The sequence below is a fragment of the Stegodyphus dumicola genome, chromosome 2 (genome assembly GCF_044657685.1).
Source record: "Stegodyphus dumicola isolate Sdum_Otavi_A_Nest chromosome 2, ASM4465768v1".
Lineage (NCBI taxonomy): Eukaryota > Metazoa > Arthropoda > Arachnida > Araneae > Eresidae > Stegodyphus > Stegodyphus dumicola.
Window position 1 is genome coordinate 266,492,285 of NC_140769.1, and position 12,082 is coordinate 266,504,366.

The window sequence follows — 12,082 nt, forward strand, 5'->3', positions numbered from 1 at the left end:
GCGCTCCTGTGATCTTACGCAGATATAATTGTTCTGGAAACCTTGAAGTTTGTTTGTGTCAGTGTTGGAGGCTGTGCTCCAGGCAGGGGAAGCGTATGTGAGGATAGGTCTTAAAATGGAGGTGTAAATGCGTTTTTTACGTGTTAAATGAAGTGGAAACGAGGCGTTGATAAGCGAATTAAGTTTCCTGGAGACTCCGATGGCTTTACCAAGAGCCTCGGATATATGTTTATTCCACGTGAGCGAGCCGTTGAAACGGACTCCTAAATAAGGAAATCCAGGAAAAGATTCCAGGTTTGAATCCAGGAAAAGACATCATGGCTATAACTGTCCATCCCCTCACCCCCCAGGGGTTGACTCAGGCGAACGCCTAGGAAGATCTGGTTAGGATCTGTACCTAAGCAGTCTCAACCACGGGGGTATAATTTGACTTCACAGGACTAGAGCCCGAGTATTGTACTCAGGTTGGTTGAAGCTTGGCAGGGACCGTACTGGTACTGTCGTGTAAGCTCTTCCGGCTGCGGAGGAGCTATATAGTGCATATTGTCGACTAAGTTCCCGGGGGTTTGACTCCATTCAGTTCTCGTGGCGGGGACTTACAATGCGGAGAGTACACCTTTAACAATGTGGTTTTGCCAACGGAGTGGTGGCCGGCGGCAAGGTGACAACGTGATCTTTTGCAACGATTTTGTATTTCCCAATGCTTGTAAAAGCCGGGCGGGGACTGCGGGGGTTGCGCCCGCGAGAACGAGGTCCCACGGACGGGGGATACCCCAAACTCTGAATGGGTCCCACATAATGAGGACCTAGGACTGAGGTCCTTCGTCCGGTGTGTCTGTCCATCCCCTCATAGGAGGCAAGTGTGGCCCACCTATTAGGTGCCTTCATAATAAAGTAACCACCACTTCTGGCCTTAGTCCAAGCCGGAGTCGCCTGAGGACCCCCATTGAAAAAAAAAAAAAAAAAACTTTTGATTTTATTCAGTTTGTTGACATTGTTTGGTAGCATAAATTTGTATCAAACCCTTAACAGTTTTGGTGCGAATTATAGTAGTGTCTGAAGTTAAAGACAAAGTCTTGGGAATATTTTAAAGTAACCTTTTTTGCTTTATAAGATCATCCAACTACGTATGGATTAAAATAACATTAGATTTCAAATTTAAAGCTAAGCTCAGTTTGGTTTCACGCGAAGTTGATTCAAAACTTCTTACTGGCTAACAGTTTAAAATTGACGGCAAGTATAACGCGAAGCCCAATAATGCAATCTTAACTGAGCTAGCAGAAACCTAGTAACGTAACGTCGAGAGTCAGAAACCGCTCTTTCTTACAATCCCAAAAAAACTCGCCTTAAATTCTCTGAAACCTGATTTAGTTTCATTCGGACACTTTGAAGCAGGAGTACATGAAATATGTGCAATGCCCTCACCAGGACTCGAACCCGGACCTCTCGAATACACGCCGAGTTACCGTTACACCACCAAGGCATGCCCAAAGGAGGGAGAAAATACCTTCTATACTCCCCCTTTTAAAGGGCGACTGCGGATTAGGTGACCCAGTTGCCAAATCCTAAGGGTGAAGAATCATCATCTACCACCTTTCGGTTCGGTCGCCACTTTAGAGTTATTAGGCCACTTTGAAGCAGGAGTACGTGAAATGTGTGCAATAATCTCGCTGGGACTCGAAACTGGACATCTCGAATAAGCGCCGGCACGAAATCATGCAGAAAGGAGGGATAAAATAACCATATCAAACAGAAATAGCAATTAAATTCCTCAAATGCACCATAAAATTGATTGATACAGGTTTTTAATTAATTTATCACCACGCATCTCCCCTTCTCCCAAATTTACAGCTAAATTCACCTCTCATTCATAACTAAATCATTACTTTGATACGTTTAATTAAACGTGGTTGATTTAAATAAATAAATATATATATATATATATTTGCGAAGACATTAATTGGTCTGAAAGTTTTCAGTTGTTGCGGGATTGGTGTTTCAAAGTCCTTTGACGCTGCAGAAGTTTAAAGTCGTATTTAGGGAAGGACTTTTCATTAAAGGATCACTAATTGTCACTTCACGCGAAGGTTTAAAGAAGAGTATTCAGTCATTTTCGTCAAAGAATGTACATCTTCTCGATCTTTTGACCGGAAAGTTATTTAAATCATTCCTTGAATTCAGAGGTGACTGCAGCTGTTTGCAGAGTTAATCGCTTGGGAAGCAGCATATTTTCTCTGTCTTCTACGTGAATGAAGTTTGAGGTCTGGGAGAAAATTTTCTCAGAATATGCTAAACTAGAGAAATTAAGTGGAGACCTTTCATTTCAAAAGTCTGCAGTTTACATTTGGCTTTAATTTATGCAGGTTTTGTTTTATTTCGTTTTGACTGCAGCCGCAAAATGGTCGCGGAAGCAGCTGAGATTAAAATCTGATTGATTGGCAAGACATGTTAAGTAAGCGTACAATCAACAATAGTTTTCTCATCCTGACGAAGTTATTTGGTTTTTCTCTAGTAGTATAAATATAAATTTAAATCTAATTGTAGCCTCGATATGGTCAAGGAAAGTTGTACTATCCATTCACTTTCTTGATTCAGTCTTTCAATTGGCTGTTGATTTTTAGGCGTTTACAATTGGTTTTGTTTCTAGGCAATCAAGTTTTTTATCCTAATGAATGTGAAGAAATTCCATTTATTTGTAGAATGGCTAAATATTTCTTTCTTTCCTCTACTAAGCGAAAGGAGACAGCTATCTATGCTTGAATTTTTCTAGTTCTTTATTGTCGACATTCAGCTTCAAACGGCAGTGCCATTTTATTATCAATATTGGTGACAGTTCTTTGTTGTCGAAGACAATTGTTCATCTATCGTTTATCCCTATTCAGTAATAATAATAATAAAAGGATTTTACAAAATTAATAAATATCTTCTAAATAAACAAGAGAGTTCTCGTTATTTTTAAAACAACGGACGAATTTCATAAAAATGGGAAATATGTGGTTGTAGATTAAGGCCGGTGTGACATCCCCGAGGTTCCGGTATGGAAATAACTATACAGGTTGTCTTTTTAGATATATTTAAAAACCTAACATAAGCTTTCTTGTTTATTTAAAAATATTATATTACAGCATTATTACAGAATGTTAAGACAACAGCTGCCCAGACGCTCGAACGCGTCTTACTCTTTCGGAATTTCGCAGGAAAAAAACAACTTTTTTTATTCCTGCAAGATGAGCCAACGGATACACCGCCAAAGAGGGTGTTCTTAACGAGTATTTCTTGATCACTGGCGCCAAGGTGGATACTGGGGTTCGTTCCCAAGAGAACAGGAAGTTCTCTAATGACGCATATATGTTATGTTGTACAGGATTAATCGTGGATTTTACACCCAATTAACCGTTCGGCGAACTTAGGTGATCACTTGGAAACGTTGAGATACAGAGAAGCCTGCCTTAATTATTAGCAATGAAAAGCCCGATTGTTAAATACAGTTAAAAGTCTTTAATCCGGACGTCCATAATCCGGAATGATTTATAATCCGGAATGATTTATAAACTTTCTGCACGCATGCGCATAATAACTTTACGAGTGCTCATATGCATAATACGTTTACGCATGCGCGTTTAATGTATAACGGACTGTATAAGCTAAGCTAAAATTATCTAATTATCTATTTCAGTTAATGTTGCAGATTGTGTTGTTCCTTAATCTTCGAATTGGATCCGGCTTATTATTTTTTGCAGGCTGTTAGAGCAATTTTATAAAAGTAAGCTTGAACTTTCGATTACGTCAAAAAGAATTTCTGATTCTGGAGCTGCCAAAGGATCCACAAAGCGAAAGCATGTTTCGATGTCCATCAAACAAAAAGTGGAATTGCTGCAAAAAATGTTTATAGGCATGAAGAAAGTGACAGAGAGGTTAGTGAAAACGAAAAAATTTCGATTGACAAGTTAGTCGGTATTCTCGAAACAGCAATTACAGGACTTGAACAGAGGAATTTTGTCACTGAACAAGAAATTATGCCTGCTTATAGAATTAAAGGCAAAGTATTAGCACATAAAACGAAGCAACTTAAACAACTTACATTGAAAGAAATGTTTAATAAAGTAAACAAATAAATATTAAGATTTTTTTTTATAAATTTTGATACCCTTTAGATCATAATTGCTTTTTATTTCATAAATTACTGCTTCATATTTTTAATTTTATAATTTCTGCATGCCATCTTACCAGATTTAAACTGATGATCTATAATCCGGAAAAACCGATAATCCGGAAGTCCCGACGAGTCCGGATTAAAGACTGTATTTTCAGTTTTTAAATTCTAGAAATATATTATTTAATTTAATTTTAAGTAAATTATATGAAAATTTTAAATAAATATGCATTGAAACGTCTCATGGCGACGACATCTAGATGATACCCTCTGGAAATTACCAATATTCCTTAAAGTTGAATGAACATCGGTACTGCACGTAACTTCTCTGTAGTGGCCGTCTTCGTAAAAGACCACATTGTCTGAAACCATGATCTTACGGAGGTTTTACTGGAGGTACTTCAATATACTGTCTTGAGGAGGCATAACGATATATAGAAAATGTATGGGGGCTCTGAAATTTTCTTTACCTTTGATCAGCAAGCAAGCATTTTTTAAACTGCTTTGCGTAAGTAAAAATGCACACTGTAAAAGAAAATATGAATTTTTTAAGACCACGAGTGGCCCAGAAACGGGCCCACGCGTAACCAAGAAACGGGACAAAGATATTTTCAATGTCGGTAAGCAAACAAGGTTATGTTCTTTCAAGGTCAAAATTTTCTCGAGACAGTGATGTTACCGCATCACAGATGTCAATCAAAGTCAGTTCAATTCCTGTTTGGACAACAGCATTTGCAAACATTCGTATCACACTAATTGGAAACGAAGCTTTATGTGTCAAAGACTTTGGTGTCACGACGCTGGTGACTTTCGTCGAAAAGAGCAAATCTCCCCGCATATTAACCCTACTTGTTCCTACACTACGCCAAGTGGGATTGGTCACTTGCAACTAAATTTCATTGAATTTTCCCGTGTTTTTAACCTAGTTGTTTTCAAAATGTGTAACATGAATGCAAGACGGTATTTGTATTTCTTTGTAGTAAGTAAAAGAAGCATTGTAATCACGAAAATTTCCGGGTATGATATTTCAAAGAAAATATCCATTTTGACAGCTATCAAATGCAATTTAACGTTGTTTCTGCGTGGCATCTGTACTAGAGGACAAAATAAAGGACTCTTTTTCGCATCAGAAAAGATTTTTTTCTTTGGCTTCTGTACGTACGTACATATGTATGTATCTCGCACTCGCATAACTCAAAAACAAGTAGCCTCAGAACGTTGAAATTTTGTGTGTAACTCTTATAACATGTAGTTGTGCACCTCCTATTTTAGTTGCAATCGGCCGCATCAAAAGTATATAAATATATAAATATATATATGCATATATATATATATATATACCCACTCTGTTACTCGGTTCGGTGAGCTTAGTTTTGTTTTCCTTGCATGTTGGTAAATTTTGCATTTTTTGCTTTAACCCTTTGCGGCACAGTGTGTCCGGTTTGGACACACCTAAAAATTTCCTTCTGTACGCACAGAAAAATTGAATGAAAAAGGATTTATAAATTACTATAGGTTACTCTGAATCTTCTTTATTTATAGCAGATAGCAGCTCAACACAAACCAGTCCATATATTTTAGCCAAGTTTAGTTTTATTAAGACCCTCATTTTTCAAAGGAATCTTCTAAACTTTTTTAGGGTATAAAAGCAATTGTTTGAAAAGAAATTTCTGTTATTTTTTGGCTGTATGCTAATCTCCTTATCCTATATTAGTTTTAAATTTTTACCTTAAAATCTTGCCTAAAATCAAACGGAAAACCCTAGGTGTGCCCAGACCGGGCTCACCGATAATCTAGGACAACTGAGAGTCTGTATTCTTTGTTTTCCCCATCTCATCGGTCAGTTCATTGACAGCAATGCTCGTTTCAGCACTCTTTTCGAAGCTCTATTCAATCAGTGTGCCACTTTGGGCACAACCACAGAATTAAAACGATAAGTGCTGTCTTCACAAAATTTTACTTGTGTACTTCTCTAGGCCTAATTAGACTGTCTACTTTTTTTTTTAATCAAAACTCCGACATTAAATGGTAGCGTGCCAGAAAAGGTTAAAAATGATTGATTATGTTGTTCTTATCTTCTGGTTAAGGTTTTTATGCCTTTAGTTAATCTGCATGCAATAGTTGTAGCATTATTAACAGTTTAAAACTTGTTTAAGTGCGTCTAATCCTAATTTTTTACCATAGTATCCATATTTGTTTACATTTAAAACTTAGGGGAATAGTGAATTAATTCTTTCTGCACCTTCAGTGCCTTTTTGCCGAGTGAGATCAAAAGGAAGCTTCTAGTTTTGCGCACCGGAAAATCTGCCTTCTTGCCTAGTGACGGAATTGTTTGTTTTTGCTTAGAAAGTGTGATTTTAATTGTAATTTTTTTAAAAATTGTTTTAACTGTATTTAGTGTTTTATGTTTTTCTATATCGTTCAATTTTTAATGAAAATATTTTGAGTTTTTCTGTATTTTTGTCTTGCCTCGAAGTGAGCACTGAATTAATTGAATGAGAAATATATCTCTAATAAAATTCAACGAAATATGTAGGCGCGTAATTTGAAAAGGCTTGTAATTTAATATTCGATACAAAAAAGTCATGTGGTGTACACACAAGATTTTTTAATAATGTGTTTACGAAGAAAACGATACTGCTAAGCCTGATAGTCCTGAAATGTTTTGTTACTTAGTAACTTAACTTGACATAAGAGAAACACGCCAAAGTAAAACATAAAATAAAGCAATGCAACAGCTTTGTGTCTGGCGTAGATTTCAGTCAAGCCTTTATCGATATCTAGGTAAAACAGCTTTGCTCCTGATGAAGAGGGACTTGTACTGCTTTCCCCCGAAATCGATAAAGTCTTTATTAAAATCTATACCAAACGCATTGTTGTTGTTTTACTCAATTCTATAACTTAATTTAATTCCTTTATAAGCTAAAGCGCAGTTACTCTATTAATAACACATAGATGCAGTAATTAAACAGAATCTTCATCTTATTTGCCAAAACAGCATCTTATTTGCCAAAAGCACCAATTCCATAAACATGCAGGTTTTTATTTTCATTAAAATTGCTTAATTAAATACCTTTTTATATTGTTTGTACCCATATTTATAGACAGATTTGATTTTACAAAGTTATGAAAATCGGTTTATACATTAAACATCAAATATCATTCAATTCATACTTAATTGAGCGGTCAGGAGAATTCAGGCGTGAATGTCTTATTTGCGTGATAATAAAGTACCGCTAACTGTAACTGTAACTGTGAATAGGCGTCGTGACTGATAGTTATTCCTAATCGCAACCATTTACCGAAGGATAGTCGGAGTATTTCCTGAAGAAAATGTTCAGGATATCTTAAGGTTAGAGAGCACTCGATTGATTGATTATTTAATTAAGCCAGAAGACGTAAGAACTAGTTCAAGTAGTCTCCTTGGTCCATTCCTTTATTTGCTGAGTAGAGGCTCCTGTTAATGCTAGACGATTTTCTCTGTTTTCTCTGTTCCGATCTCTGTTCTTATGTACGATATTGACCGCAGTGCATTTCAACACTTTCTTGATTTGAAAAAGCAAAAATGTGTAATTCTTTGTTATTGCATATGATATTAAAATTCAGGGAATATTCAGAGTTTAAGTTCGTTGAGTAAATAGATGTCCACAGATTGTTATTCTTGTAGGCACAAGAATAACTTTATTCTTCCTGTTATCAGTGCTAGAATATTTTACAGCAGGATACGTATGCCAGAAAGCATTTATTTACAATGTTTCCTTTTTTTATTTATACCCAACTTCCTCGCATATCTTTTCCTCTCTTATATTCCGCCACAGTTAGATTTTTAGCGCCAGTTTCTGAATATATTATAAATAATCTCTTCCCCCCTTAATCAGTCCTTTCAGAAAATGAGCTGCCCCCCATCCAAATTTTAAAATGGATTAGTCAACGTAATAATTGTTTTCGTCTCACTAACAAAGTTTAGCGAGTTTTGGCGATTTCTCGCCAAGTTCAGGGACAAATCAGTCTCCAACGCTATCACCAGCTTCCCAATATCTCGCCAATTTAGCAAGATGGCCATTTATTTCAGTACTTAATAAATTGAATTTCCTATATACCCTTATTTTTCCTTTCAAGCATTTCTTGTTATGTTATACAGAAGATATTACAATTTCATATATAATTTCACTAAAATTATTCACATATATAACAAAATTCGCAACAATATATAAAACTCTTAATATGTTTTAATGCCTTAGAAAGTTTCCGAAGTGTATAAGAAAAGTAAGTAATGTTTTTATTTTGTAATTTTATTCGTAAGACTTTCGTCTCTTCGTTTGACGTTCGTCTCTTTGCCTGTGTTCTGGTTAACCCGGCGTTATAGTCTCTGTATTCGATATAGATGGTTCTATCAGGCTCAAGCAAAATGATATTGCATAAACGTATCCATCAAATACCTGTCACACAACGCGCGAGCAATACTGATTGAGCAACCAATCCATCTTGCGGTAGCTTGACATTCAGGATGATGCTGACATCGAGCTCGACCGAACACTTAACGCATCCCTGCCTGTTCACTGCAGAAACAATTTTAGCTTTTTTTTCCCATCTTTTACTCTGCCAAAGATATCAAACACTTCTGCGATGTTGGAGTTATTCATTTATGAGTTTGCTCTTCCACACATATTTTCCGGAGTTGTTCAAATCAAACAAATGTCGATTAGCTATTTTTGTGAAAGCATGTATGACGCTGAAATATATATATATATATATATATATATATATATACGTGTAGATATACATATAGATATAGATATATGTGTAAGATATATATATGTAAGATAAAAAATATGAAAGCAAACTTCTAAATTTAACTCACTATAACCTCTTTTATTTTCTATTTCATTTGAGAACTTCACCTATCTGTCCTAAAAATAGCGCTTAAGGGGGCTCATATACCTTAAACCCCTTATGATCTTCGAATATGTGACTGTTGCAAGAATAGGGATATTTTATTTATTTTAAAAGCAATTATTTCCAACTTTTTACAGCTGACTACATGATATACCTGCTTTGGAAACTAGTAACCAGAAAGTTTGTGTTGCCACAAATATTTTGTAATTTAATCCAATTTGTGACAAAATTTTTCGTTACGTTTCCATCTTGCGCGCATGATATTTTAAAAATGATTATTGGTACATACTTGAATTGGATAGAATTTCTTATATGGACACTATTTTCTAACTGAACCAAAATTCTGGTGAATATTGTAAAATTAAAAAATTTTAGGCAAGAAAATATTACAGATTTTTTTAATAAAATACATTTTATAAACTCAACACCAAATAAAATAAAAATTCAACATGAAATTCTTAGAAATTTTGGTTCACAGTAGTTTCCAAATGTTATAAAAGCTCTATATTAAATATGGAATTTAATTATGCAATAGAATGTTTTAAACTGTGCGCGCAAGGTGGAAACATGACGGAAACATTTTGTCACAAAGCGGATTAAATTATAAAAATATTTGCGGCAACACAAACTTTCTGATTATTGTTTCAGAAAACAGCTACTATATTATATAGTCAGCTGTAAAACGTTGCTTTTATAATAGTAAATAAGGTATCCCAATTCTTGCAACAGTCACATATTCGAAAATCTTATGCATTTTAAGGTGTATGAGTCCCCTTATGTTTAAACTGCGTCATTCAAATTAATCATGCAATCTTACGTTAACCTTAATGCAGATGCCTCTTGACCCATCACCAAATTGCAAACCAAAAGTTTTCCCTTCGCATGCCTCCATCTTGCATAACTACATACTTCAGCTTGTGCTCTCCTCTTGGCTAGACGTCTTTCTGCAATTATGTGTGTGCTGCTACTTTCGCTTCTATGGAAATAATATCAAAATTGAAAATGTTGTTTAATAGGCACGAGTAGAGTGCCAGGTTCAGGTAAATCTTTGTCACTGTTTGATTTGATGTGGTAACTCAACAGGTGACTCATGATCCCCACTCGTTTTGATGCGATGATCATCAGTCGGTTTGACGCTATTATTTAGGTTTGGTTTGGACAATATCGCTTCATGAGTATATGCAACAATATATACATATAATCAACCCGACAATTTTTAATCTTAAGTATTTTTTTTAGATTTATTATTATATATGCGTCTTCGATCTTAGACAGTCGTGGCAGTTGGAATATGATTTTCAAAGTTACAGATGCCAGTAAGTATAGAGTAAATATGCAGTATCTAGAGGTCCGTGGTTCGATTCCAGGCGAAGGCGTTTGCTCAATTTTCGTCTCTCCAGCTTTTACAATTAACCTAATGTCTCTACAACTTTAACTCTTGTCTTTGTGATGTTAGTTCTAACGCCTAAATTTTTAAAACTATTAAAATAGTATAACTGCTAATAGCTGCTTATTTTTATTTCATAATTGCAAACCATTTTTTAAAACAAAATATAATCATGTCTAGAATTTTCCAGCATTAAGCTGCTCAAAAATGATCACTAAAGCCATAAAATAATGATAATTTTGTAGGGATGATAACTTGAAGATATGGGAATAGCGATATTTTAGGATACGTGAGAAAGAATACGTCAATAAGTGTTTAGTCATGGGCCAGATGTTATGGATGTTGCCGGCATACCGATAGGATGCGTAACAAACGAATGGAATTAGGAGACCAAAAGTAGCTGGATATTCAACACATAATTTTATTTCTTGATGAATAATATCTTAGGATATATATTCTTGGTTTACATATCACTATGGCTACGACAAACACCTTATAATTTTATGTACAACTTATTACAATCGAAGACAATAAACCATACACGTGGGACAGGCGCTAGCAGGACAGGACAGAGTGGAAATGTAACTGCTCATTTCAACAAAGGGGTATTTATAAGAGTTGAATCCTTTGTTTAAATGTTGACCTGCGATTGCTTACGGCATTCCAGATAATGCAAGTTAGTTTTCGAGTGATCCAATTTAGATTCCAGGAAGGAGATATGACCAAATGAAAATCAGGAATCAGCGAAACCATCGATGAAATAAAGACAGTAATTTTCAGTTACATACTTTATTTCTTTTATATATATGTCATATTTCTAGGAAGCATAGAAGAAGAATCAGCTTTCAGTTGTCGTAGCTGAGAGTGAAGGTTTACAGATGAAGATAATAAAACATAAACTTGAAGAATTTCCAGCCTTTATTTCCACGCATATAAAATCATCCCCATAGATATTTATCTAATCATAATGAAATCCGAGACATATAATTCAATCATAGTGAAATACGATACATTTCTATGTGCATCGATTAAGACGCGGGCAGTTTCAGAGCGAGGAGCTATTAGCACTGTAGAAGCTAGCAGAAGAAGTGGCGTAATAGACTCAGACTCTATAATTGACCGAGCTATTGCGAAGAGCAATGTTGCCAGTTCCAGAATTAAAGACCAAGGGCACTTGACATAAAGAAATCCGGACGTGGAGAAAATCTCAGAGGAGAAAACGGAGAAAAGGGGAAGAAGAGAAGTACCAAAAGGAGCAAGACAATCCAATCGGACAAGTTCGCAAAACGTGACGAGCTATCATAGCTTTCAAAGAGGACCCAAGACAATGCAAATCAATGACAACATTATGAGAAGATACACTACAGAAATAGTCCCAATGACAAATTCAAATACAATTAAACAACCTCAATCAATAGTGCTAAATACAACACAATACAAAACAACTATAGAACACAATTTAAATAAGTGACGTAATTAACTTGCCAGAGTATTTATACGTGAGTAGGTGCGATTCTAGAAACAAGCTATGATTGGTTAAGGGGACTCATACATCTTAAAACCCATAAGATGTTCGAATAGGTGACTGTTGCAAGAATTGGGATAACATATTTATTTTAAAAGCAATTACTACCAACTTTTTACAG

The 12,082-nt window shown here is 35.4% G+C and overlaps 1 protein-coding gene across 1 annotated transcript in view; it reads left to right on the plus strand.

Moving 5' to 3' along the window:
* Nucleotides 1-12,082, plus strand: part of LOC118200149 (inactive dipeptidyl peptidase 10-like) — a 631,756-nt gene that overhangs the window by 298,811 nt on the left and 320,863 nt on the right. The window lies entirely within an intron of this gene.